General features: G+C 36.1%; 1 protein-coding gene and 1 long non-coding RNA gene across 3 annotated transcripts in view; one reads left to right on the forward strand and one right to left on the reverse strand.

The window, feature by feature from the left end:
- Positions 1-14,928, forward strand: part of LOC136853664 (uncharacterized) — a 36,757-nt gene extending 21,829 nt beyond the window's left edge. Inside the window, exons 2-3 of the long non-coding RNA XR_010857523.1 lie at positions 11,625-13,294; positions 13,352-14,928. This is a non-coding gene — a long non-coding RNA (uncharacterized lncRNA). The remainder of the gene's footprint in view (positions 1-11,624; positions 13,295-13,351) is intronic.
- The window catches only part of LOC136853666 (serum response factor-like), a 455,910-nt gene that overhangs the window by 385,568 nt on the left and 44,435 nt on the right, over positions 1-25,907 (reverse strand). The window lies entirely within an intron of this gene.

Below are 25,907 nucleotides of genomic sequence, written 5' to 3' on the forward strand. Positions count from 1 at the left end.
CAACATTACTGAAATTAATGCACTTCACTGTAAAATACAGACAAGAGAGAGAGAGAGAGAGAGAGAGAGAGAGAGAGAGAGAGAGAGAGAGAGAGAGAGAGGAAAGGAAGGGAGGTGTAAAGAAGAAGACAAAAGACGACCCAAGACTCTGGATATCCGCAAGTCACCATCAGCCAAAAAAAAAAAAAATAATAATAATAATAATAAAAATCGAGACCTGATTCATCCAGGAGCCTTACTGCCTTGCCTGACATTGGCTGAATAAAGAAGGAAATATAAAAAAAAAGAAAGAGGATGACGACACAAACACACGAACAAACGAACATCACCTCAACACCGTTAATTCCAGACTATTTCTCCCGAATTGTCGTCGACGCCATAACTGTCCTTCAGCGAGATTACTACGTATCCACACTATCTGCCATTATCGCAGACCCGGACAATCATGACGATTGTTATTATTATATTGTGCGTTCTTCCCAATCATCGCCTCTGCTGTCATTCCAACATTCCAATCAAGGGGCCACTGTTACAGTATCAATAAGAGAGAAAATGAGAGAGAAACGCCTCTAGCTGTGGCAGATGTTTTAATAATAATGGTGTATAAGTCGGGCTACCGAGTTGCGGGGACATAGTGTACATGCGTGTATGTATGTACGTGTACATACGGGTACATACATACGTGTACACTGGAGTAAATACGTGTTGATACATACGTGTACACAGTGTACATGCGGGTATATAGATGTGTACATACGTGTAAATACGTGTTGATACATGCGTGTACATACGGGTACATAGGTATGTGTGCATGTGTAAATACATGTTAATACATGCGTGTACATACCGGTACATACATGTGTTAATACATGTGTGTACATACTGCACATACGGATACAAACATACATCATGTGTGCATACGTGTAAATACGGGTACATACGTGTACATACGGGTACATACGTGTATATACGTTCACCGTGTACAAATTTATACCGTTGTCAAAAGTCACCGTAAGGCTTGTATTACAGGTAATAGCTATATTCCGGATTAATTGCGTCCAACGGTAGCTCTCTTGTCATGAAACCAATCAGGTTGTGAGAAAGAGAGAGAGAGAGAGAGAGAGAGAGAGAGAGAGAGAGAGAGAGAGAGAGAGAGAGAGAGAGAGAGTTTTTGCTTTAAAAGAAGACAGCTGCAGTAACAGCAGTAAAGTATTGTGAAACAATAATCGAATAACAAATCAATTTTGAGAGAGAGAGAGAGAGAGAGAGAGAGAGAGAGAGAGAGAGAGAGAGAGAGAGAGAGAGAGAGCATTTTTTTTATGACAAAAGAAAAAAAAGTCAACAGCAATGATAACCGCAAAGTGTAAACTAAAAATAATCTGTTCGTAAAAGGAAAAGATTTTTCTGAATAGCATGAATATATTTTAAGAGATAATAATAATAATAATAATAATAATAATAATAATAATAATAATAATAATAATAATAATAATAATAATAAAACATTATTATTATTATTATTATTATTATTATTATTATTATTATTATTATTATTATTATTATTACGTAGATAACGACAAGAACGCCGAGTAACATTAATGAAAATAAGTACTGGCAAGTGTTCTTGGCTGAGAAAATTACCAATTAATTTTTTTTTTCTTTTACATTAACAATTTCACTTAATTTTCCCAAGCGACCTACCGCAGCCGGCTCATAATAAAAGCCTTGGAACCCTGAAATAACTGTTGTTAATTTGCCGTGGAACCTGATGATAGGTTTCACCCAAGTGCTGAAATGAAGTGTTGTGTGTTGCCACTTGGAGTCTATAAAAAACAAGTTGCTTATTCAATAACTCAACATTTCTTACTTGAAGTTGCTTCTTCAACAACTAAACATTGCTTACTCGAAGTTGCTTATTCAGTTGCTTACTTGAAGTTGCTTTTTCAACAATTAAACACTGTTTACTTGAAGTCCCGGACAATCACGAGTTTAACCTGTCTGTTCATTTAACAATGTCAACAGGATTTCAATAAACGGTGAATTCAACAATCTTTAAATATGTATATTCTACTGAAGAACATTTACTTTAAAATTTTAATATGAGGAGAAATAAACAATGTCAAACTAAATATTCCACTGGAGAATTGATTTTGGTAGTGTTCGAAGATTAACATAGCGTAAATAGTAATATCTGCAAGAATGAAAGATATAATGGAATATAGGAATGGTATACAGGTTTAGGCCAAATGCCAAGCACGGGGACCTATGAGGTCATTCAGCGCTGAAAGGAAAATTGAGAGTAAAAGGTTACAAAGGCGTAACGGGAGGAAAACCTTTCAGTTGCACTGTGATATAATCGTTAGGAGAGGGTGGAGAGAAAGATGGAAGAAAGATATGAAAGGAGGTACAGTAAAAGGAATGAAAGGGGTTGCAGCTAGGGGCCGAAGGGACGCTGCAAAGAACCCTTAGTAATGCCTACAGTGCACCCCGTGAGGTGCACGGACGGCGGAATTTTATAAGGAATCTTTTTGTAGATATTTTTAGAGATACGATGAAACGAGCAATTGCGTTCATTAATTTCAAATGTCAGTTCATATATAATATAAATTAGTTAAAACATTGTGCTTAAAATCGTCCATTTGAGTCTTTAAAAAAAAAAAAAAAATTGGCTGAAAGAAATGAAGAAGATAAATGCGAAAGAGGCAATGTAGGATAATGCAGGGTAGAATAATGGGCAAAATACCAATTCCAACATCATTCCTATATTACCTTAAGATTTCACATGAGATAAAAATAATATTGATTGTTTCAAAGGCTAATAAAAGGAAGTGACGATGATTTCACATGAGACTGAACGTTATTGAAAAAACTTAATTTACACTTTTCTTCGTAATGACTGCCTAAGAAAAGCATGTACTCGATATTATTAGTTTGTTACGGGTATAAATTTATTAAGCAATCGCATAAAATAATTACATTAAAAATGATTCATATACAGGTTTAATCCCTGTATTCTGTACACCTGTTTAATCCTTTGCGACGTCGATAACTGAGCACGGCTTATTGTTTTAATATCTTGTATTAAAGTGAACATTAATCCTTAATTTATAATGACCTGATTGGAAATGGGCTTTTCATCAATTATTACCTTCGTTATCATTATAATTACAACTACCATTAAATAATTTCATCATAATTATTTGCATTTGTATAAGGTGACATTACCAGTGGGAATCGTTATACATTCGTTCATTTTAATTGACCTCTCTCTCTCTCTCTCTCTCTCTCTCTCTCTCTCTCTCTCTCTCTCTCTCTCTCTCTCTCTCTCTCTCATTACTACCACCACAATTATTTTTATCATAATTATTCGCATCTGTCTAGGAAAACATTGCCAATGCGAATCGTTAAACTACTGCTCATTTTAAATGACCTGTATGGTCTCTCTCTCTCTCTCTCTCTCTCTCTCTCATATACCCATACTTAAGCGATTTTCATTTTAAATGACTATAGTATCTCTCTCTCTCTCTCTCTCTCTCTCTCTCATACACTCTCTCTCTCTCTCTCTCTAAGAAAACAGTTAAACGATTGTTCATTTTAAATGACCTATATGGTATCTCTCTCTCTCTCTCTCTCTCTCTCTCTCTCTAAGGAAACATGCATCCATACGACCAGTCAAAAGATTTTTCATTTTAAATGACCTATATGGTCTCTCTCTCTCTCTCTCCATGGCGTACCCACCAAATCTCCTCTCCTCTCAAACAGCCAGCTGGTAATCCGGGCGTTGTCCAGCCTCCGCCCTTCCCAAGACCTTTTAATAATGATGCCCCTCTGAGACCACAGATGATGACGTCATGGAACACTGCATGGTAAGAGGGAAGATCCTCTCTTATTGGTTCTGTCATGCATTACCCTTTTATTATTAAAATATATCTAATTTCCTTTAAGTAAGACTCATTTTGCTTCACGAAACCACACGTGAAAAATCTCACGAAGGCAGACGAATGTCGTATGTTATGTACAGACCTCTGATAAGTTACAAGGAGTTACAAGGATTATGATATCTCAAAGACTAATTAGTCCATCCGAGGAGACACATCATGTGCTCACTTATCTCTAAGTAACAGCCAATCACGTCTAGAGAGAGAGAGAGAGAGAGAGAGAGAGAGAGAGAGAGAAGAGAGAGAGAGAGAGAGAGAGAGAGAGAGAACTTACTAGTCACTTGCTTAAAAGTCATTTAGAAGGTCGTAATGTATGATAATCTCACTCGTTTATATGATCTTATTTATAATCACACTCACTGGGGCAGTATGACCGAATGAAAGTAAATTAAATATTACCCTCATGAAGTGACTATTATGCATAAACGATGCACAATCTTGCACAGACCTCATTGTACGTAATCACATTCATTTACTTCACAGGACTAAACAGACAAGGGAGTCTGTGGTACAATATAAATAACAGACAGAAACATGTAACAACAGCCTACGCCTTTCGAACCCTGACTGAAAGAAAATAACAGAAATAAAAGTAGTTCGAAAAATAAGCAATTCACCAGTCGTCTCTTTACGCTGCAATACAAGTTGGGCAAGATGTAAGATACCCAGAGAATAAAGCGGCTTATTTGGGCAGTTTCGTGCCCTCTCGAATTTTAAGTGCGATTTCAAAGGAGACTATTTCAGTTTCCCAGAATTCACCTTCAGTCAGTTCTCAGAATTTCTTGAGAATTTACCAGATAACTCTGCAAACCCACAAGATCAGAATTCTTCAGTGAATGTAATACTGCATTTTCAGAGTGAGGAAATCTTGATATACTGAGATCTCAAAGTTTTTTTTTTTTAATCTAAATTCAAGACCCCGTAGACTGTAGAGGGATAGTGCCGTCAGTGCACCTCATGCGGTGCACTGTAGGCATTACTTAAGGTTCTTCGCAGCGTGCCTTCGGCCCCTAGCTGCAACCCTTTCGTTCCTTTTACTGTACCTCCTTTCATATTCTCTTTCTCCCAACTTACTTTCCAGCCTCTCCTAACAATTGATTCATAGTGCAACTGCTTTGAGGTTTTCCTCCTGTTACACCTTTCAAACTTTTGCTGTCAATTTCTGTTTCAACGATGAATGATCTCACTGGTTCCAGTGCTTGGTCTTTGGCCTAAATTCTATATTCATTTTAATTCTAAATTCAAGATAGGATTTCTCAGAATGAAATCGAATTCTGGGACTTTGCAATTATACATTTTTAGTTATTCGTTTTTTTTCTTTGAGTTTGTAAATACTGATTATTTAAACTGAATCGTATATCCGAGACGGTAAATCTAATATTATTCTTCGTATCGACATTGTTTTACAAACGTCAGTTACATTAACATGGATACAAGAAGAGCCTATAGTAATTTCACTGGTGAATTTTAGTAATCATCAGAGAGGATTATCGTAATACTGTTTACACTACAGTAGAGATAATATATTTGCAACATTGACATAACATCATATAATTTTACTACTACTACTACTAAATAATAATAATAATAATAATAATAATAATAATAATAATAATAATAATAATAATAATAATAATAATAATAAATTTGAAAGGGAATTATCACAATAAAGTCGAAAGAATACATTTGCTACATCGACAAAAAATATCATAATTTCACTACTACTACTACTACTACTACTACTACTACTACTACTGCTGCTACTGCTACTGCTACTACTACTACTACTACTACTACTACTACTATCGCTATTTCTCCTATCCACAACAAAACAAGAGCAATACTGAAGCCAAATACGAGAGATCTCCACCTTCACAGAACAATAACGAAAAAAGACACAAGGGACCCCGTGGAATGCCATGATTAATCAACCACTACCACGTACCCCAAGAATAAAGAGAGAGAGAGAGAGAGAGAGAGAGAGAGAGAGAGAGAGAGAGAGAGAGAGAGAGAGAGAGAGAGACATGTAGGTGGTCAAACCCTATAAAAAGGTTAAAATGTAGTTGGCCAATAGAGAGAGAGAGAGAGATAGAGAGGCCACAAGGTTAAAAATGGTAAACAGATAAAACGCCTGAGAGAGAGAGAGAGAGAGAGAGAGAGAGAGAGAGAGAGAGAGAGAGAGAGAGAAGAATAAAAAAAGTGCCATTCCAAAACGTCTTTTATTCAAGAGAGAGAGAGAGAGAGAGAGAGAGAGAGAGAGAGAGAGAGAGAGAATTTACCAGGAAAATAAAAGTGCCATTTCAAAACGATTCAAAATAAAGAGAGAGAGAGAGAGAGAGAGAGAGAGAGAGAGAGAGAGAGAGAGAGAGAGAGAATTGACCAGAGAAAATAAACAGCGCCATTCCAAAACGTTCCTTATTCAAACACCACCACGAACACCGCATCATCATCATCATCATCATCATCATCATCACCACCTTCCATCATCAGTTTCGCAACAACAGCACAATAAAGCGTTTTAAATAAATCATTGGCTTGACTAGGCTCCGCCCAGGTCGTTACGTCACGCAATCGACTCTCTTATCATCTTTCAGGCCATTATGAACTGTGCATGAGTGTCTGTGTAGATTAGCGATGTGTGTGTGTGTGTGTGTGCTTTTGAGTGCGTGTGTGTATATACACTGTCTGTGCGTGTGTATGTTTGTGTATGCGTACGAATGGATGTATACGTGCGCTTTTACATGTACAGCACGTGTACTGATCGTGTAATCAAGGTGAAAACGATTTTAGTTAATTTTTTTCCACCTGCACATAACGGTATACTGTGTGTGTGTGTGTGTGTGTGTGTGTGAGAGAGAGAGAGAGAGAGAGAGAGAGAGAGAGAGAGAGAGAGAGAGAGAGAGAGAGAATGAAAACCCCTTAAAGTTGATATATAGTTGGTCAATAGTTATATAGCCACAATGGTGAACAATAGTAGATGCCTGAAAGAGAGAGAGAGAGAGAGAGAGAGAGAGAGAGAGAGAGAGAGAGAGAGAGAGAGAGAGAGAAACCCTATTACCAGCAATACACTGATAAGAAAGTCATATACAAAGGAGGGATGGGCAACATTGAACCAAATCAAATAATAGACTTGATATATAACTCAAAAAAAATATCGAATTAGTTACTTAACTCCTGATTCCATCGGCTATTTTTCAAAAGGAGGAGGGAGAGAGGGGAGGGGGTATCTCCCCTGAACACACACACACACACATAACATACACACACACAGACACAATCTATAATAGTGCAATTTGTACTCCACGAGATCGGAAGATTATAAACCTTCATATATGGTGGCCCATCATATATTCAGGTGATATACAGGACCGTGGCTCTAGTATAACAAAAGAAATGATGCACCATTTATATGCACGGACATAAAACTTAGAAAGAAGCATAGATCACACAATGCAAGAGATAGTATTTATCAATACTGAGATACATCGCTTCTCGAGATCCTCCGGTTTATTTTGATGCGAGTGGCTTCGCGCTGAAATTTTATTTATTTTTTTCTTCGCAAAGCATTTATTTATAGTTTACTACCGCCCGTGCGCAATATATCCACTTGCCACTTACGGAGAGTGAGTTTATATTTTTGCTAAGTTTAAGACTCCCACGCGACCACTTAGCGGTTAAATCCTTCGTTGATAACAAGAGGTAGGGCGTTAAGGGCCTGTCCACACTGGGAAACATTGTTTGGAAACAAAGTCTGCAAACAAAGTTTACAAACTGTTTGCAAACTGTTTACACACTGTTTCCAAGAAACCGTTTGCAAACAGTTTGTAAAATTGTTTCCAAACAATGTTTCCTAGTGTGGACTGGACTTTATATGCACCAAAAAAATATGAACATATTCCTATCAGCTGAGTTGTTAAAAACCAAACACACGCATCAGCTGATTCCTCGCTATTTTCACACATGATAATACTCGGCTATGGTGCATCACTATATTGTGACCGGAAACAATGAGTAAAAAGCCACACTGATGTCAATGAGAGAATGAAGAGGACCGTTTGCAAACGGTCGAAATCTCTCCCCTCCCCCCCTCTTTTTTAAAGCCCTTTTTTGTATTTTGGAAAAATACAGTCTCTCAATGACATCATTGACAATAATGTCAATGAGAGACTGAAGAGGACCGTTATGCAAACGGCCGAAAGCTTCCCCCCCCACCTTTTTTTAAAGCCCTTTTTGTATTTAGGAAAAATACAGTCTCTCATTGACACCATTCTGGCTTTTTACTCAATAATACTCATTTCAATGATATTACTAAGAACATGTTACCCAAAAATATTTCTTGATAATTTTAGAGAAAAGAAAAGGTTACAATGTATTTTTAAGGCTTAAATCCATTCGACGTGAAACGATATGATACAGAAATCTTAATAGCAATATGCAGTAAGGGTGAAATGCTATGCAACATATGTCAATATTTTTATCGACGTTGGCCCAAAAAATTTCTAATAAATCCTATTACAGAAGAAAAAATATTACAACAAATAAGCATACTCTTACATTTATAACTTCACGTACGCAAGGGAACGTTAAATAAAACAAGGACTATATAAATGTGCAGTAACGACATTTAAATAGATAAATTAGAAGGACGAAAAACAAGTAAAATGGAAAGGCAAAACTTTTAAGGTAAACAATTAACATTATATATAACCGCGTGATACCGCAGATTTTTAAAATAACATTAAAGCGAAAGAAATTGTTATTAAACTGAATCCTATAATTCTGTAATTACATAACGAAGAAGTTTAACTGAAATGTTCTGAAGCTTTTATCTAAGTTTTGAATATAAATAATAATAATAAAACATCTGTGATAACTGAACGCTGGAAGTTACTTTCACACGACCGGAATGTTTTGTAATTTAATCTTTAAATTTGAAGATCTTCACACAGTGAGTCAGAACCTCTCTCTCTCTCTCTCTCTCTCTGGCTCGTGAGATAATGCGGCCCGTGTTAGACCACGGCCCAAAGACCCATTGAGAAAAAAAAGGCTACGCCCCTGATAATGTCGACTTAAACTTGATTATAACAAAAACCCTATTTCCAGCTACACAGAGTACACCAACGGTTTCTCTCTCTCTCTCTCTCTCTCTCTCTCTCTCTCTCTCTCTCTCGATTCAGTCTCAACGGGAGTCCTGGAATCTGTAAGAGGTTTAAAAAAAATAGCTTTCAAGTTGAAAGTATAATGGTGCATTCAAGTTCCATGGTCAGATTGTAATACTCTAAAGTAATACAAATCCCTTTCTTAGATAAATAGCTCTCTGCGTTGAAGGGTTTATAAGGCAGCAGATTTATATACATACATACATACATACATACATACATACATACATACATACATACATACATATACATATATATACATATATAAATATCTATGTATATATATATATATATATATATATATATATATATATATATATATATATACATATATATATATATATATATATACACATAAACTACGCAGCAGATTCATGTGCATTTATCTAAACCACGTGAAAATATGCTTTCAGCTACGTACGAATGAGGTTGTGGAAATAATAATTATAACTGCAAATATCTTAACTACTGCTATCACAAAATAGACAAGACATTGTACGCACACACACAAGGAAAGCTGGTTTCAACATAAATTGCTTTGTAGTTCGATATTTTCTGTTTTTGTTGGGCTAAATTCCCTCAGGCCTCGATAATAAAAGAAATGGTCGAGAACTGTAAAACTGGTCAAGCCACTGAACACTTTATAAACTCAGCCGTTTTACCAGAATATGAAGAAAATATAAAAAGCGTATTTTAATCATAACATACCGATGATAAGTTAGTTACCAGCATTACACAACTTCTTTGTGATTCTCTTTAAGACCAAAAGAGTCAATTTTATGTAGAGATGTACCTCTCTCTCTCTCTCTCTCTCTCTCTCTCTCGACGAGGTAAATCACATGTGTAGATACGTCTTTCTTTCTCTCGTCGACGCAAACCAACATCACCAGGAGGGTGAAACCAATCTCTCTTTCTCTCTCTCAGTGTCCTTGACCAGATTGTTCCTGGTCAGGTGTTGGCCTCTTGCTGTCATTAGGTAAAGTATCTCCACATGCAGCGGATTATTTGTAATTGGAGGATGTGCGCATATTTATTAGCGGCCTTCATGGGAGGCTGGTGGATTTCTGAAATCAAAAATCAGTGGTAACTTTCTGACTCGAGATGATTTCACTGCCTGCGATAAAGTTTTTGTGCTTGACAATCTTCAGATGCGTGCCTCTGATTACTGTGGTACTGTTAACAAGTTAACACCTATTATTATTATTATTATTATTATTATTATTATTATTATTATTATTATTATTATTCAGATGATGAAGCCTATTCATATGGAACAAGCGTAATATACTTAAGACAAAACGCCATGATAATAATTAATGGAATGGGATGTAGAGTTTAGGCTAAAGGCCAAGCACTGGGACCTTTGAGGTCATTCAGCGCTGGGAAGGAAATTGAGAGTAGGTAGGTTTGATTGAAAGGTGTAACAGGAGGAAAACCTCAAAGCAGTTGCACTATGAATCAATTTTTAGGAGAGGGTTGAGGAAAGCAAGACGGAAGAAAGAGAATATGAAAGGAGGTACAGTAAAAGGAATGACAGGGGTTGCAGCTAGGGGCCGAGGGGACCCTGCATACCACCTTTAGTAATGCCTACAGTGCATCGCGTGAGATGCACTGACGGCACTACGCCCCTGCGGGGATGATAATAATTGACTATCAAGGACAAGTACAATCGACTAATAGGAATATGACACTTATTGCTATAGCAGTCATCTAATAATCTTTACCTTTATGACCATCTCCTTATGAACCAACTACATGTCAACTTTAGGGGGTTTCTTATCTCTCTCTCTCTCTCTCTCTCTCTCTCTCTCTCTCTCTCTCTCTCTCTCTCTCTCTCTCTCTCTCTCTCTCTCATACCAAGACCCCTGCATGTGGGATGTATCATTTGTATACAAACAAATTCTAAGACTTCTTATCGACATCACGTCCCAGTTAAAGTGTGAATGAAAGATTTCCGCTGCTAAGAACTTAGAGAGAGAGAGAGAGAGAGAGAGAGAGAGAGAGAGAGAGAGAGAGAGAGAGAGAGAGAGAGAGAGAGAGAGAGTTGATAAAAAAATTTTATCTGCTTCAAAACACACATGAAACTAATGCTCTTCAGAGAGAGAGAGAGAGAGAGTTGACAAAAAAATTTTATCTACTTCAAAACACGTATGAAACTAATGCTCTTCAGAGAGAGAGAGAGAGAGAGAGAGAGAGAGAGAGAGAGAGAGAGAGAGAGAGAGAGAGAGAGGCTGAAGACGGATTTGAGTTTTCCCACGTTTTGTCAACATCATCAAATCTAAATTTTAAAGATCAACTTATTCCAGCATCATTAACTGCTCAACTTAACAAAATCCTAAATAAAAAAAACTCCATCTGGACCTATGAAAAAAAAAAAAACTACCACGTCCCACCAAACTACACAAAATAAAAACAGTGAATCTCAAGCAATCACTAAATACACCATTTCAAACTTATAAAAACTTGTCATCTGACTGTGATTATCAAGCAATTGCTTAATGTCCATTTTATCAATATCTCTTTGCAGGTCGTCGAGATTCAGAGGGCGAGAAGCAATGAAGAGACTGACAAGTTCGATTTGATCTCGACGATAGCCCAGGAAGATCATTATTGTGAATGTCTAGAAATTGACAACTGTCAGTCATATAACGGGAGACGACATGAATGTGTATTCACAGTTTCATATATTCAATAATATTCAGTTGTTTCTTTTTAATATATAAATTGATAATTGTCAGTCATATTATGGGAGATGACATGAATATGTATTCACATTTTCATATATTAAATAACATTTAGTTGTTTAATTTTAATATATAAGTTGATAATTGTCAGTCATATTATACATGAATGTGTATTCACAGTTTCATATATTCAATAACATTTAGTTGTTTAATTTTAATATATAAGTTGATAATTGTCAGTCATATTACGGGAGACGACATGAATGTGTATTCACATTTTCATATATTAAATAACATTTAGTTGTTTAATTTTAATATATAAGTTGATAATTGTCAGTCATATTACGGGAGACGACATGAATATGTATTCACATTTTCATATTTTAAATAGCATTCAGTTGTAAAAGACATGAATACGTATTCACATTTTCATTTATTAAATAGCATTCAGTATATAAATTGATACTTATCACTCATTAAACTGTCTAGTTTTGTTGTTAATATATGTCTATATAAACATCATCGTAAGTATTTTTATATTTGTATAACTGTTTTCAAAAGGATTCGCCCAAAAAACAGTATTGTTTAGTCATTTACCGAATTTCATTATCACATAAGAAATACAGCTCTCCCAATTATTAGAGAACTGTACTGAATTACATATATGCAATATGACGCATGTATACATTGAAACATTATTGTAAATGCTGCATTTTTTTTTTTTTTTAAATCAGAACTATTTCCAAACATTCTTAATTTTTGAAATGTCTTAATATTAACTTCCTAGTCGTGGCAAATAATGAAATCAGCAATATTTACAATGTCAAAATGTACTGTATCATCTAATATGTTTAAATTGTTGTATGCATTATTCAGTTTTCCGTAGACTTTAGTGAAAATTGATTTTAGGAATGTTACTGACTTGGAATACTGAACTCAAATGTATCTCTTGGAATGTTGAACTCAAATGTATCTGTTGGAATGCTGAACTCAAATGTGTCTCTTGGAATGTTGAACTCAAATGTATCTCTAGGAATGCTGAACTTAAATGTATCTAGGAATGTTGAACTCAGTCTAACTTTTAAGACAATCCGTTGCAAGCTGTTGCAATATGTTGAATTTCATTTAATGCAAAGATTGTTTCAATTGCATTTTCATTTCGTATGTCAAGTTTATTGTGTCTTTTACATGATCTGATCCGGTAAGTAAACTAGATGTTTTTTCGGTCTCAAATCGGCTGCCCCAACCTCGCCAACACTTGCGAGAGAGAGAGAGAGAGAGAGAGAGAGAGAGAGAGAGAGAGAGAGAGAGAGAGAGAGAGAGAGAGAGAGAGAGAGAGAGAGAGAGATTAGGTCGGAAAATCATTTAGACTAGACATCAACAGGGACGAGAACTAAGGAAGAAGATAAATGGACGGATAAACAGAGAGAGAGAGAGAGAGAGAGAGAGAGAGAGAGAGAGAGAGAGAGAGAGAGAGAGAGAGAGAGAGAGATTATTCGGAAAATTATTTAGAGTACGCACAACAAGTTCAGGAACTAAGGAAGATAAATGGATTTAGAAAATTATTTAGAAAAGCATCAACACAGACAGGAACTAAGGAAGATAAATGGACGGATAAACAGAGAGAGAGAGAGAGAGAGAGAGAGAGAGAGAGAGAGAGAGAGAGACAAGGTAAGTACCTTTCAAAATCCAGAACGCAGTCAGACAATTTCTATCATCATGGGATCGCAACTAAAGGTAAGATATTTTAAATCAAGTACCTGTTACCCACGCCTCGATTCTTATTATTCTTGACATTTAGATTCTTATACAACTGTTGTATTAGTTGTATAAATACCTTAACAGTCAGGCTACCACAGAAATTCTAGGATATATTCTATGCTTCGTCAGATATAACATTCAAACACTCGCATACTGTAATATGTAAATTTAAATACGTACAATAATTTAAAAACAATCCCTGTGTGATTTGATAACAATTTGAATTCTCGCTCCTAAGAAGTAACAGTAAGCGGTTTCCATTGACATTTTGTAATATAACTTAATGTTAATCAAGATTGAACTTAAGCTAAGTAAGTGATTTTAGTTAAGTAAGTGATTTTTGCTCAACTCAGCCAATCCATTAATCAAATCATCACATTAATTTGCCAACCATTCCATCTTAACTTTTTAATCCATAACGATTAAATTTTAAATAATACACTTTTTTCTCTTATTCTTTAATAGCGACTTACGATAGAATATTTCTGGGACGATTACTGTTTTCAAAATACAATAATCGGTCAGGTAATTGTCAAAGTCTTATTATTATACTCTCAAGTTCAAGTTAGCTTACATTTCGATAAAAATAAAATGCGAAAGAAATATACTGGTTCGTAACGTGAAGATTTCAAAATGACATTCAAAACATCAATAAATTTTAAATTTTCGAATATCAATACATCTTAATTTTTCGAATATCAATAAATCTTAAATTTCCGAATATCAATAAATCTTAAATTTTTAAGATATGTCTTCAAATTTCCAAAATGTTTCCTTATTCTAACATATTCATTACTCCCAGTGGCAAGAAGATTTAAGAAAATATCACAGTTTGTACCAAAAACAAAATTTATTTTCCATAAAACCTCTAAAATTTTCAACCTTTGCAATATAAAAAAAAAGGAAAAATAGCACAGCCATTATTACAGAGCACAATAAGTTTCATCTTACAAGAAAACAGAAAAACTGCCAAATAATGATGAGTTTATTTACAATTAAACCTTAAGACAATTTTAGTAAAACAAGACTAAGAATATAAAAAAAATATATTAGATGTTTCCAAAGCAACAATGGTTTAGTTACGAGATCAAACTTGAAGCTTCCTTAAAAAAAAAAAAAAAAAAAAATATATATATATATATATATATATATATATATATATATATATATATATATATATATATATATATATATATATATATATGTATGTATGTTCTTAAAATTATGGACTTAAGATTTAAAGTTTCAAAAATCACAGGTACACAATTTGTTATTTCTTCTTATCCTCAAAGAAAAATTACCTTATACAGTATATCAATATATATACTGTATATATATATATAAAAAATACACACAAATTATTAATATACACGCATGTATGTATATATATATATATATATATATATATATATATATATATATATATACATTTATTTATATGTATATATATATATATATATATATATATATATATATATATATATATATAATCATTTAATTTAATCATCACAATAAGTGAACGAATTAACAAGTAAACATTCATATAAGCATGTTCACGATTTCATATATATGCTTCACTTCCCCTACACGAAAACTTAACGCACTCACTCAACCAACGTTCACACACCCACCCACGCAATCTCTCTCTCTCTCTCTCTCTCTCTCTCTCTCTCTCTCTCTCTCTCTCTCTCTCTCTCACGAGACCGCCCCGAGCCTCCGCAGCGGTCGAGATTACACGCGGGCAGACCGCTAATGACCCATCAGCGCCGACAGTTAAAAGCAACTAACAATCAGTCTTAAGTGCCAAGCCGCCCGCCCTCCCGCCCGAACGCCGCCCTTCACTCTCTAGAACACGAGGGTGGTGTCTTACGAGAGAGAGAGAGAGAGAGAGAGAGAGAGAGAGAGAGAGAGAGAGAGAGAGAGAGAGAGAGAGAGAGGGTGGCCGTCAATCTCCATAACACAAGGTAAGATGTCTTACACGAGAGAGAGAGAGAGAGAGAGAGAGAGAGAGAGAGAGAGAGAGAGAGAGAGGCGGGCATTCTCTATACCACGAGGAATAGAGAGAGAGAGAGAGAGAGAGAGAGAGAGAGAGAGAGAGAGAGAGAGAGAGGCCCGTCACTGTATAACACGAGAGAGAGAGAGAGAGGCCCGTCACTCTCTATAACACGAGAGAGAGAGAGGCCCGTCACTCTCTATAACACGAGGGGTGATGTCTTAAAAGAGAGAGAGAGAGAGAGAGAGAGAGAGAGAGAGAGAGAGAGAGAGAGAGAGAGAGAGTCGCTTCTCTCACACACCCGTTGATTCCCCGAACGTGTCATTTCGCAGCGCGGCCTCTCATTATGTACTTTGCTTCGACCAATCCTTCTGCTGCTCTAGCTTTCTTGAGAAGGACCTGGGGGCTGGGGTGGAGGGGTTGGAAGTACTTGGGGGCCGGTGGGGGGGCTTGGGATTAAGGAGGAAGGGGATGGGGAGTCGTAAGTTCGTATGTTATCATAACCTGGGCATACAGAGCGAGTGAGAGCGAGCATCACTCGTCGAGAGAGAGAGAGAGAGAGAGAGAGAGAGAGAGAGAGAGAGAGAGAGAGAGAGAGAGAGAGGCAATTATGGTAATAAAGCAGCTATTATCATAATCGCTGATGAACATTATATTACATTATGTACATTCCCATAAACTTACCAAAGCAACGACACAGCAACCGAGGACATCACGAACCAAGGTTACTCCGAGGTTGCTTCTAAGCAAGAGCAATCAAATCCCATAAATTATGCCCGTGTCCGTTCCCTCGCCAATTGCCCATAAAAACCACATACAGAGAGGCACGATAAACATTAAATCACCCCTCAACAAAATATAAAACCGCGTAGATTAGAAGGGTTGCCAGGGGGGGGATTTCAATAAGTATTAAAAACCAATTTGCTATAAGAAAATACCAAGGTTTTCAAGACCAATCATAAATATAACGAAAGGATCACATACCTGACACACATTCATTAATAAAAGCGACGTCGTTCAGTCCATTCTTATGAAATATATCTTAAAAATATACAATGACGAAATTCGGGACTAGGCAACTTAGGGGTATTTTAATTCACATTAAGGCCACTGAGCTTGGCCGTAAAAGTCAGCCGAAGCGAGATGCAATACTCGAGTGTGGAAATTGGGGGAAGCGGGCGGTCCCGTTTTGGGAAATCGAAAGGGAAGATTGGCCGTTCGTAGGAACTAATATTGTACATAAAAAAAAGTATATAAACTTCTCATGAATAAAAGAAAAAACAAGGAAAAAATGCGAAGAAGTTTCTTCGGCGCAATCGAGTTTTCTGTACAGCCGCTACAGCGTGTAATCAAGGCCACCCAAAAAAAAAAATCTATTTTTCGGTGGTCTCGGTATAATGCTGTATGAGCCGCGCCCCATGGTGGGCTATCCTTTATCGTTGCCAGACGCACGATCATGGCTAGCTTTAGCCTTAAAAATTAAATATAAAATTACTGAGGCTAGAGGGCTGCAATTTGGTTTGTTTGATGATTGGAGGGTGGATGATCAACATACCAATTTGCAGCCCTCTGGCCTCAGTAGTTCGTAAGATCTGAGGGCGGACAGAAAAAAGTGCGGACGGACAGACAAATAAAATCTCAATGGCTTTCTGTTGCAGAAAACTAACTAGGGTACTGAGTCAAATTAACGGTGGATACGACTTTATTAAACTTTTCATAAACTTAGATTTTATAAAACCTATACATCAAAATAGATCCTTTTATTTACAAGTGATTTAATATACACAAATCTAGTTATAGTTTTCGATATCTGTTACTAAAACTCATATCAAATTCACTTCAGAAAAGAAGTACTCTGATATCCTATAAAAGGGTAGGATTGTTTGTGATTTAAAAATGGGAGGAATGATATGATTCAAATATATTTAAATGATGACCAACTATGATTTCAAAAAATGGGGGGAATGACATGATTCAAATATATTAAATGATGACCAACTATGATTTTAAAAAATGGGAGGAATCACATGATTCAAATATATATTAAATGATGACCAACAATGATTTTTAAAAAAAATGAGAGGAATGATATGATTCAAATGTATTTAAATGATGACCATCAGTGATTTAAAGAAATGGGAGGAATCACATGATTCATATATGTTTAAATGATCACCAACTATGATTTTAAAACGATGAATCACAGATTCAAATGATTTGATGAAACTACGATTTTAAAAAATGAGAGAAATCACATGATTCAAATATATTTCAAAGATGAAATATCATTTCAAAAAATGGATTTGGCTGATTCAAATCAAAAATGATGACCATCAATTTTGAAAAAAGGAGAGCCTATTCAAATTAAGAAATAAAAATGCATCAAAATGACGAAATTTTAAAGCCTTCAAGCCTACAGTTAGGATGAAAATGCATATGGCAACTGCCTTACCATATAAGATAAAGAGGAGCTAAAAAAAAAAAAACTCCTTCAATCAGTAGCGTGGGTTTAATGTTCGACATGTTTGGGTAGGCTTTAAAAAATAAGTCTGCCATCTCTAATTTCGCGTTGCTACACTCGACAGTTACGACCGTTAGCCTGGGCTATAAACCCACCAATCACACTGTTGCGAGGTAGCGCTTCCTCCAATGAGGGAGCGTTCGGCGTCGTGACATCTCGGCGGCGATAAAGCGCTCTCTATCAATCAACGTTCTAGAGGTGTTCCGACGAGAGAGAATAAGTTTTACTTTTTCCTTTCATTATGATAAAACGGTCGACATACAAATATTTATACAAATGTTTGCCGGTTCAATATTGACGTCAGGCAAATATTTTTTACAACAAGGCACTTGGAAGGGCAAAATGAGTAGGCATTAATTTTTTTTTAAATTGACAACCCGAACTACTACGAATGATGAAATCGGACTAATAATTGCAATACAGAATTCAAAGAACTTCTACCATTCTCAACTGACTGGACAACATTCAGACAATGAAATGTCAGAGAGAGAGAGAGAGAGAGAGAGAGAGAGAGAGAGAGAGAGAGAGAGAGAGAGAGAGAGAGAAAGTTTGACATCTCCCTCTTAAGCGACAATGAATTGCTGCTCCCATCATATGTATATAAATAAATACATATGCATATACATATATGTATATATATATGCATATACAGTATATATATATATATATATATATATATATATATATATATATGCATATACAGTATATATGTATGTATATATCCATGCATATACAGTATGTATGGATAAATCTATATCTATCTATATATATATATATATATATATATATATATATATTACTGTATATTTATTTATTTATTTATTAATACATATACACATCTCCCACAACTACATACAATCATCCCATTTAAAGCGTCATCTAACAAGAATGTTAAACCGAACTAGAAGCCATCTGAAAGAATTCCATTGATCAACCCTCATGCAAATCAAATATTGATGTAGTCGAACCTTCTCGTGATTTACGACTGAAGATATAAATAAATAAAAAAAAAACAAGTCTTACAAACTCCTCCCCAATACAACGAGAAGGCTTCTTCATTCCTCGGAGGAGTTATGGTAATCCGTAGGGGTCAATTTCCATATGCTCTCCCAAGGGATCTTCGACCAAAGCTGCCTCTCTTTTGGAAGAGGTTGTATGCATTCCACCTTTTTATTAATAATATTTATTGATTTTCAATCCAAACATTTTTTTTTTTTGCGTCCGCGAACATCAATAAACGTTCGTCCGGTCCATTTAATTAGATCGCTTTTAGGTTTCTTTGACGATTCTGTAACGCTTTCAGTACTTTGTTTATGTAAAAGAAAAAAACTGTAATATCTGAGCTTTTTTTTTTTTTTAAATATTCGATACATATACTCTTTGGACCCGCACTTATACTGTTACAAAACATCCGGATGTCTCTATTAAAACCGTCTGTAGACGAGAGAGAGAGAGAGAGAGAGAGAGAGAATAAAGAATCCCACTTCAAGTACCTTATTAAAAAAAATTACTGTATACCTCTCATATGGGATCTTAATGAGGTGACATTAGCCCATACGTTCCTATAATAAAAATTAAAGACGTAATCTTCACGTGGCTTCTCTCTCCTTCCTACACACGTGCGTATTTATATACGCTTAATCTCTCTCCATTATATATATGTGTATATATATATATATATATATATATATATATATATATATATATATATATGTATATATATATATATATATATATATGTGTGTATATATATACATATATACACAACTATATGTATGTTGCGTATATATGTATATATATATTATATATACATATACGTATATACAGTATATACATTTATGTACACATACGTAAGTAGCATAATGAGTGCGTAGAAACAAACGCGCACATTGTCAGAAAACACCCCTAAACGCCGGATCAACAAACACGCTAACAACCACTTCGTTATCGAGTAAACCCATCCCATTAATCATGTTTCTGCCGAGAAAGAACGAGCAACCCATCACCATCCCCCGACACAAAACACCATCAACACAAGGCCCCATTCACTATCACTCGGCGCGATCGCCATCTCGCCTCATCCCACGCCATGATGCGTTCGTCTTTGAAGGCGAATAAGAAAAGGAGATAGTGTAGGATATACTGTTTAGGCCGAAAGGCCAAGCGCTGGGCCTATGAGGTCATTCAGCGCTGAAAGGAAAATTGACAGTAAAAGGTCTGAAAGGTGTAACAGGAGGAAAACCTCAAAGCAGTTGCACTATGAAACAATTGTTAGGAGAGGGTGGAAAGTATGATGGAAGAAAGAATATGAATGGAGGTACAGTAAAAAGAATGAAAAGAGTTGTAGCTAGGGGACGAAGGGACGCTGCCAAGAACCTTAAGTAATGCCTACAGTGCACCAGGCGTGAGATGCACTAACAGCACTAACCCCCCTAACAGATGAACAAGACGGAGGTGTATTTAAAGGAATATCTAAAGTGGATATATAGATGTGTGCTTGAGAATGTCACGGACGAAACCGGTCGGAGTCACTCATAATTTCTTTAGTTTCAACTCCATTTTCCTTACATAAATTTTCCTCAGTCGAAAATAATTTTTCCTGATGCTTTCTTTCAGCCTTTTCTTTGCCCAATTCTAAATTTTGACAAACAAGCTCTACATAATACACCTTGTATCATTGTAGTTTTGTAGTTTTCCAAGATGAAAATACTACAACAAAGTTCTAAGCAAGACAAAGCAATACCCACTTCTTCTTCCTCTCCTTACATAACTTTCTAAATTCTAAATTACACCTTGTATCATTGTAGTTTTTCCAAGAAGAAAACTCTACAAAATTCTAAAGAGGACAACGCAATAGGTTTTTCTTCTTCACTCTCCTTACATAAATTTCTAAATTCTGACAAACATGCGGCCCAAAATACACCTTGTATCATTGTAGTTTTCCAAGAACAAAACTCTACAAAATTCTACAGGAGACAACGCAAGAGCCATCGGAACCGAATCTCAGGTAAGTAAAGTTGATATGCAGTTTCCTAGTGAAGTCTTTTTCAGCTATACTTCATTATAAAAAGGTATGGACAATCTAAAAATATTATTTTACATCAATATATATCACAAAAAAATCCAAATTTACAAACACATAAATGAATGAACACACTGATGTTGTTTTATTTCATATCCTTAATGCATCGATGGTTAATGTGCTCATTTTTCCCACAATAATAATATTTAAAACGGGTAAGTATCCATACGCTTTGAGAGAGAGAGAGAGAGAGAGAGAGAGAGAGAGAGAGAGAGAGAGAGAGAGAGAGAGAGAGAGAGAGAGAGACCTGTCTATTCCGCCTCATGACTAAACAAACTTTCGTCAGTGGTCTTATAAAAATTGGATCCCCTAAAACAATTAAGAGCGTCTCCGGCCATTCTCTAAAGCAACCGTATCCTCAACTCCACTTTTATATTATCTCCTCTCATTTCGCCACTTTTATTTATCTCCTTTTATTTGCCATTCTGGCGATGTTTGCGGATCGTTACTTAATCTCGTTGTTTGCGAGACATTGCTGCAAACCTTTACCTGCCTCACACACACACCCTCCCCCTCTCCAACAACACCTCCCCCGCCCCCACACCGTTCTTTGTTTTATGTATTCCGCTTTGTCATCCCTTTGCGCGAGTTTGATAGAACACTGTAACTTTCACCTCTTATCCTTGGCCTGCCTTGATAGCTTGTGTTGTTTTCTCTCTTTCGCTTGCTTGCATGCTCGTGCTTGCTTGTGTACTACACCCTGTGCTTTAAAGTTGGTCACCTGGCTTGCCTGCGATCATTTCCTCCCACCCCTCTCCCCCAATGTTGTCTGCTTGCTTTCTTGCTTGCTTGCTTGTGTACTACACCCCGTCACCTTGTGCTTTAAAGTTGGTCACCTGGCTTGCCTGCAATCATTCCCCTCCCCCCCCCCACCTTCCCCAATCTTCCTCCTGACTTCCTGCTCGAGATGCTATCAGAACAAAAGACCTCCCTATCCAGTGCCATTTCAGCTATAAAAATCAAAGCCTTGCAGTTGCAGACACGCTGTGACTGATTAACAAGCCCAAACCTTGTTTACGTGACACCAAATACCATTTTCCCTTTGAGACATTCTCCCTGAAAGAGCATCAGAAGAGCGACAGGTGTCCGAGACAGACTCTTTTAGGTCAAGACTAAGCCGTTGCCATGGCAACCTGGCCGCTGCGCTATTTACTCCGTCGCAGGCATGGGGGAAAAAAAAATTGTATCATTGAACCAGTTCTTGTGAAAGACTGCCCACTTACTGCCGCTGCCACTGTCAGGTTGGCTGGGAGTTAGCGCGACTGGGATGTCTACCTTACGTGTTTTAGTTTTAAATCTTTTTTTTTTTTAAGTAGGTCGCCGGGGATGGGATTTGAATGGGGCAGGTGTTGTCGTAACATCCACAAAATTGTTCGTGGTTTATAGCAAGTGTGCATCGCGTCCACATACTTAACCTACAAGCTTACACGTTTTTGCAAAGGCGTTCTGGCATTCTTAAACATAACTGTAATCTCTGCGGTAAGACACTTGTTTTAAAATACGGAGAACGGTATCGGAAGCAAAAATAAAAAACATTATCTCTGACAAATTATGGGTAGCCAGCGTTGTGATGAAAAAAGCTGCCACCTAAACCTTATAATTATAGTTTTTTTCCTCGCAAACAACCTTCACCAGTATCCTTGACTTTTGCTGTACCTAAAATTTCACGGCCAATTTGTTAACCAAAAGACGAAGTTATTAATTCTTGCGTTCGCGAATCCGTTTCTTCTGGAAATTTTCGTTAACCAAAAGACAAACTTATTAATTCTTGCGTTCACGAGTCCGTTTCTTCTGGAAATTTTCGTTAACCAAAAGACAAAGTTATTAATTCTTGCGTTCACGAATCCGTTTCTTCTGGAAATTTTCGTTAACCAAAAGACAAAGTTATTAATTCTTGCGTTCACGAATCCGTTTCTTCTGGAAATTTCCGTTAACCAAAAGACAAAGTTATTAATTCTTGCGTTCACGAATCCGTTTCTTCTGGAAATTTTCGTTAACCACAAGACAAAGTTATTAATTCTTGCGTTCACGAGTCCGTTTCTTCTGGAAATTTTCGTTAACCAAAAGACAAAGTTACTAATTCTTGCGTTCACGAATCCGTTTCTTCTGGAAATTTTCGTTAACCAAAAGACAAAGTTAATTCTTGCGTTCACGAATCCGTTTCTTCTGGAAATTTTTGTTAACCAAAGACAAAGTTATTAATTCTTGCGTTCACGAATCCGTTTCTTCTGGAAATTTTCGTTAACCAAAAGAAAAAGTTATTAATTCTTGCGTTCACGAATCCGTTTCTTCTGGAAAAGTTATTAATTCTTGCGTTCACGAATCCGTTTCTTCTGGAAATTTTTGTTAACCAAAAGACAAAGTTATTATTTATTGTTTTTACGAATCCGTTTCTTCTGGAAATTATCCCCAATGAAGTATCCTAGATAACGAATATCTCAAGACACGTTTTACAGTCTATTAGCATTAAACATCACGCTACCAACATAATGCTTCAAAGGCCGCTTGACGATGCCTGTTTAAACTGTTCAGTGTAAGAAGTGGCAACTCCACGTCCCTTTCCTTCGAGACTTTCGGCGATTTGAATAAATACAGCGATAACCTCGGTTTACGCATTCCATACAGAATATAAATGAACTTGTTAACGATTTAACATTCAGTTATTTCGAGTCAAATGTGGCCCTACTGAGCAACTTTCTAACGCTTCTTAATAGAACACAAGGGGGATTTGTATTGAATGGGGACAGTGATCATGAACGATTCAGTACGAATGACGAATGATGTTACTTGTATTAATATGTACCTAAAAATGCAATCTAAATTTTAAATGTTTGTGTGTGAGAGAAAGAGAGAGAGAGAGAGAGAGAAGAGAGAGAGAGAGAGAGAGAAAGAGAGAGAGAGAGATATGCTACAGTTTCCACTTGGTAAATCTACTAAACGTACAATTATTCCAAAAATTTAAAAAAAATATTAAAAATTACTGAGCAGGAAAACAAAATAACCTCCATTTTCATAAATTATTCCATATATATGGAAACAAGAACAGAAAAAAACTCTGGATATACAAGCAAAAACGCTTAAATAAAAAAAAAAAACAGCAATTTTAAAACCATCATGAACTAAAGACGAAAAAAAAGCACTCACGTTGGCAACACCAAATTCACCAGGAACACAACTGAATGCCCCGATAAATATGAAACGGTAGCACACCTGTATGCTTAAAGAAGCAAGCGAACTGATTTGATCAATAATGAAAACCTGCAATGACCAAGAAATGGCAGCATATCTGTTACGGTTAAAGAACCGAGAAAACTTTTTTCAATTAAAAAAATACCTACATTAAAAGTGAAAGAAATCAAGAATGGTTCCTTCTAATAAGAGAAGAATCATCTGAAAATATGAGAATCACTCATGAACTCACGAGGAGGCCGAGAAGCCTCATTAAAAAGTCCAGAGAAAAACGACGCCTAGACAACCTTTGTTTATGAGGGCGTGATCTGGTTAAGTAGATCTCAAGTGACTGTTAGTGCGTATAGGCCCTTCCGCCCTCCGATACGCATATTGCAGACACTTGAAATACGGTAATTGTTTAGTAGAACTGAGGTTCAATTTACTGAAGAGAATCACGAGACAGAACGCGAAAATAGCGGATATTGCAGTATAAAATACAAGGTAGAACGTGAAAATAGCTGACACCGGATTATAAAATACCAGAACATTGCTGATGTTGGAGTATAAAATACATGACAGGACGTGAAAATTGCTGATATTGGAGTATAAAATACATGATAGAACGTGAACATTGCTGACGTTGGATTATAAAATACCAGAACATTGTTGATGTTGGAGTATAAAAAACAAGGTAGAACGTGAAAATTGCTGATGTTGGATTATAAAATGCAAGACCTGTTGCAAATGTAATATTCAACGTACAAGAGACGCATTTATTTTTCATGGGGATAATTGAACGTTACACAATTGTTTAATCGCTCGGAGACTACACAAGAATAAAATGTTCTGAGGTGACTACACAAGAATAAAATGTTCTGAGAATAAATAAAATGAACGAGGAAAAGAATGATCAAGTTTCAGTACTAATATAGATATACAAATCTCTCGGCTCGGAAAACAAGGATTTAGAGCATAACTGGCTCGTTAAAAAATGACGATAATAACTACGTATATGGCACTGAAGAAAGTTAAACATGACTCAACACAAGTGAACATCCTAAAAAATGTATTGGACTTGAAAACGCAAGCCATTATGCAGCGTAACTACAAAGGAATATTACCCAAATGAAAATTACTGATCAATAATTTGAGTCAATAAAAACGAATGATTTAGCATTTTTACTGTTACCTGGAATCGCAAGTATTTCGATCTAGTTTAAAAAGGCTATTTACTCATGGGTATTACCGATTTACCGTAAATTAAGCTTCCCTTAACCCAAAAGGATGAGGCCCGGTGTGGACCTCAGCACTCTGACCGACCACGAGGCTCCAATATCAGAGTACATCGAAAGTTAATTACTTTCCTCATTTGCTTGAATTCGGGAAGTCAGATATTATTTGTCACGTGTACGTCACTGGAGAAGCAATGACCTCTTTTAAGCGTGGAATACTTCGTTTCTTAAGATAACTTCCAAGTATTACAATCATATTTTAAAGTGATTTCATGGTTCTGTCACTAAAGTTATATTTTCTTTAAATATTTTCTATATGTTTCAGTTCTAGAATATATTTTCCGAATTCATTTTTTTCGATTCATT

The sequence above is a fragment of the Macrobrachium rosenbergii genome, chromosome 27 (assembly GCF_040412425.1).
Source record: "Macrobrachium rosenbergii isolate ZJJX-2024 chromosome 27, ASM4041242v1, whole genome shotgun sequence".
NCBI lineage: Eukaryota > Metazoa > Arthropoda > Malacostraca > Decapoda > Palaemonidae > Macrobrachium > Macrobrachium rosenbergii.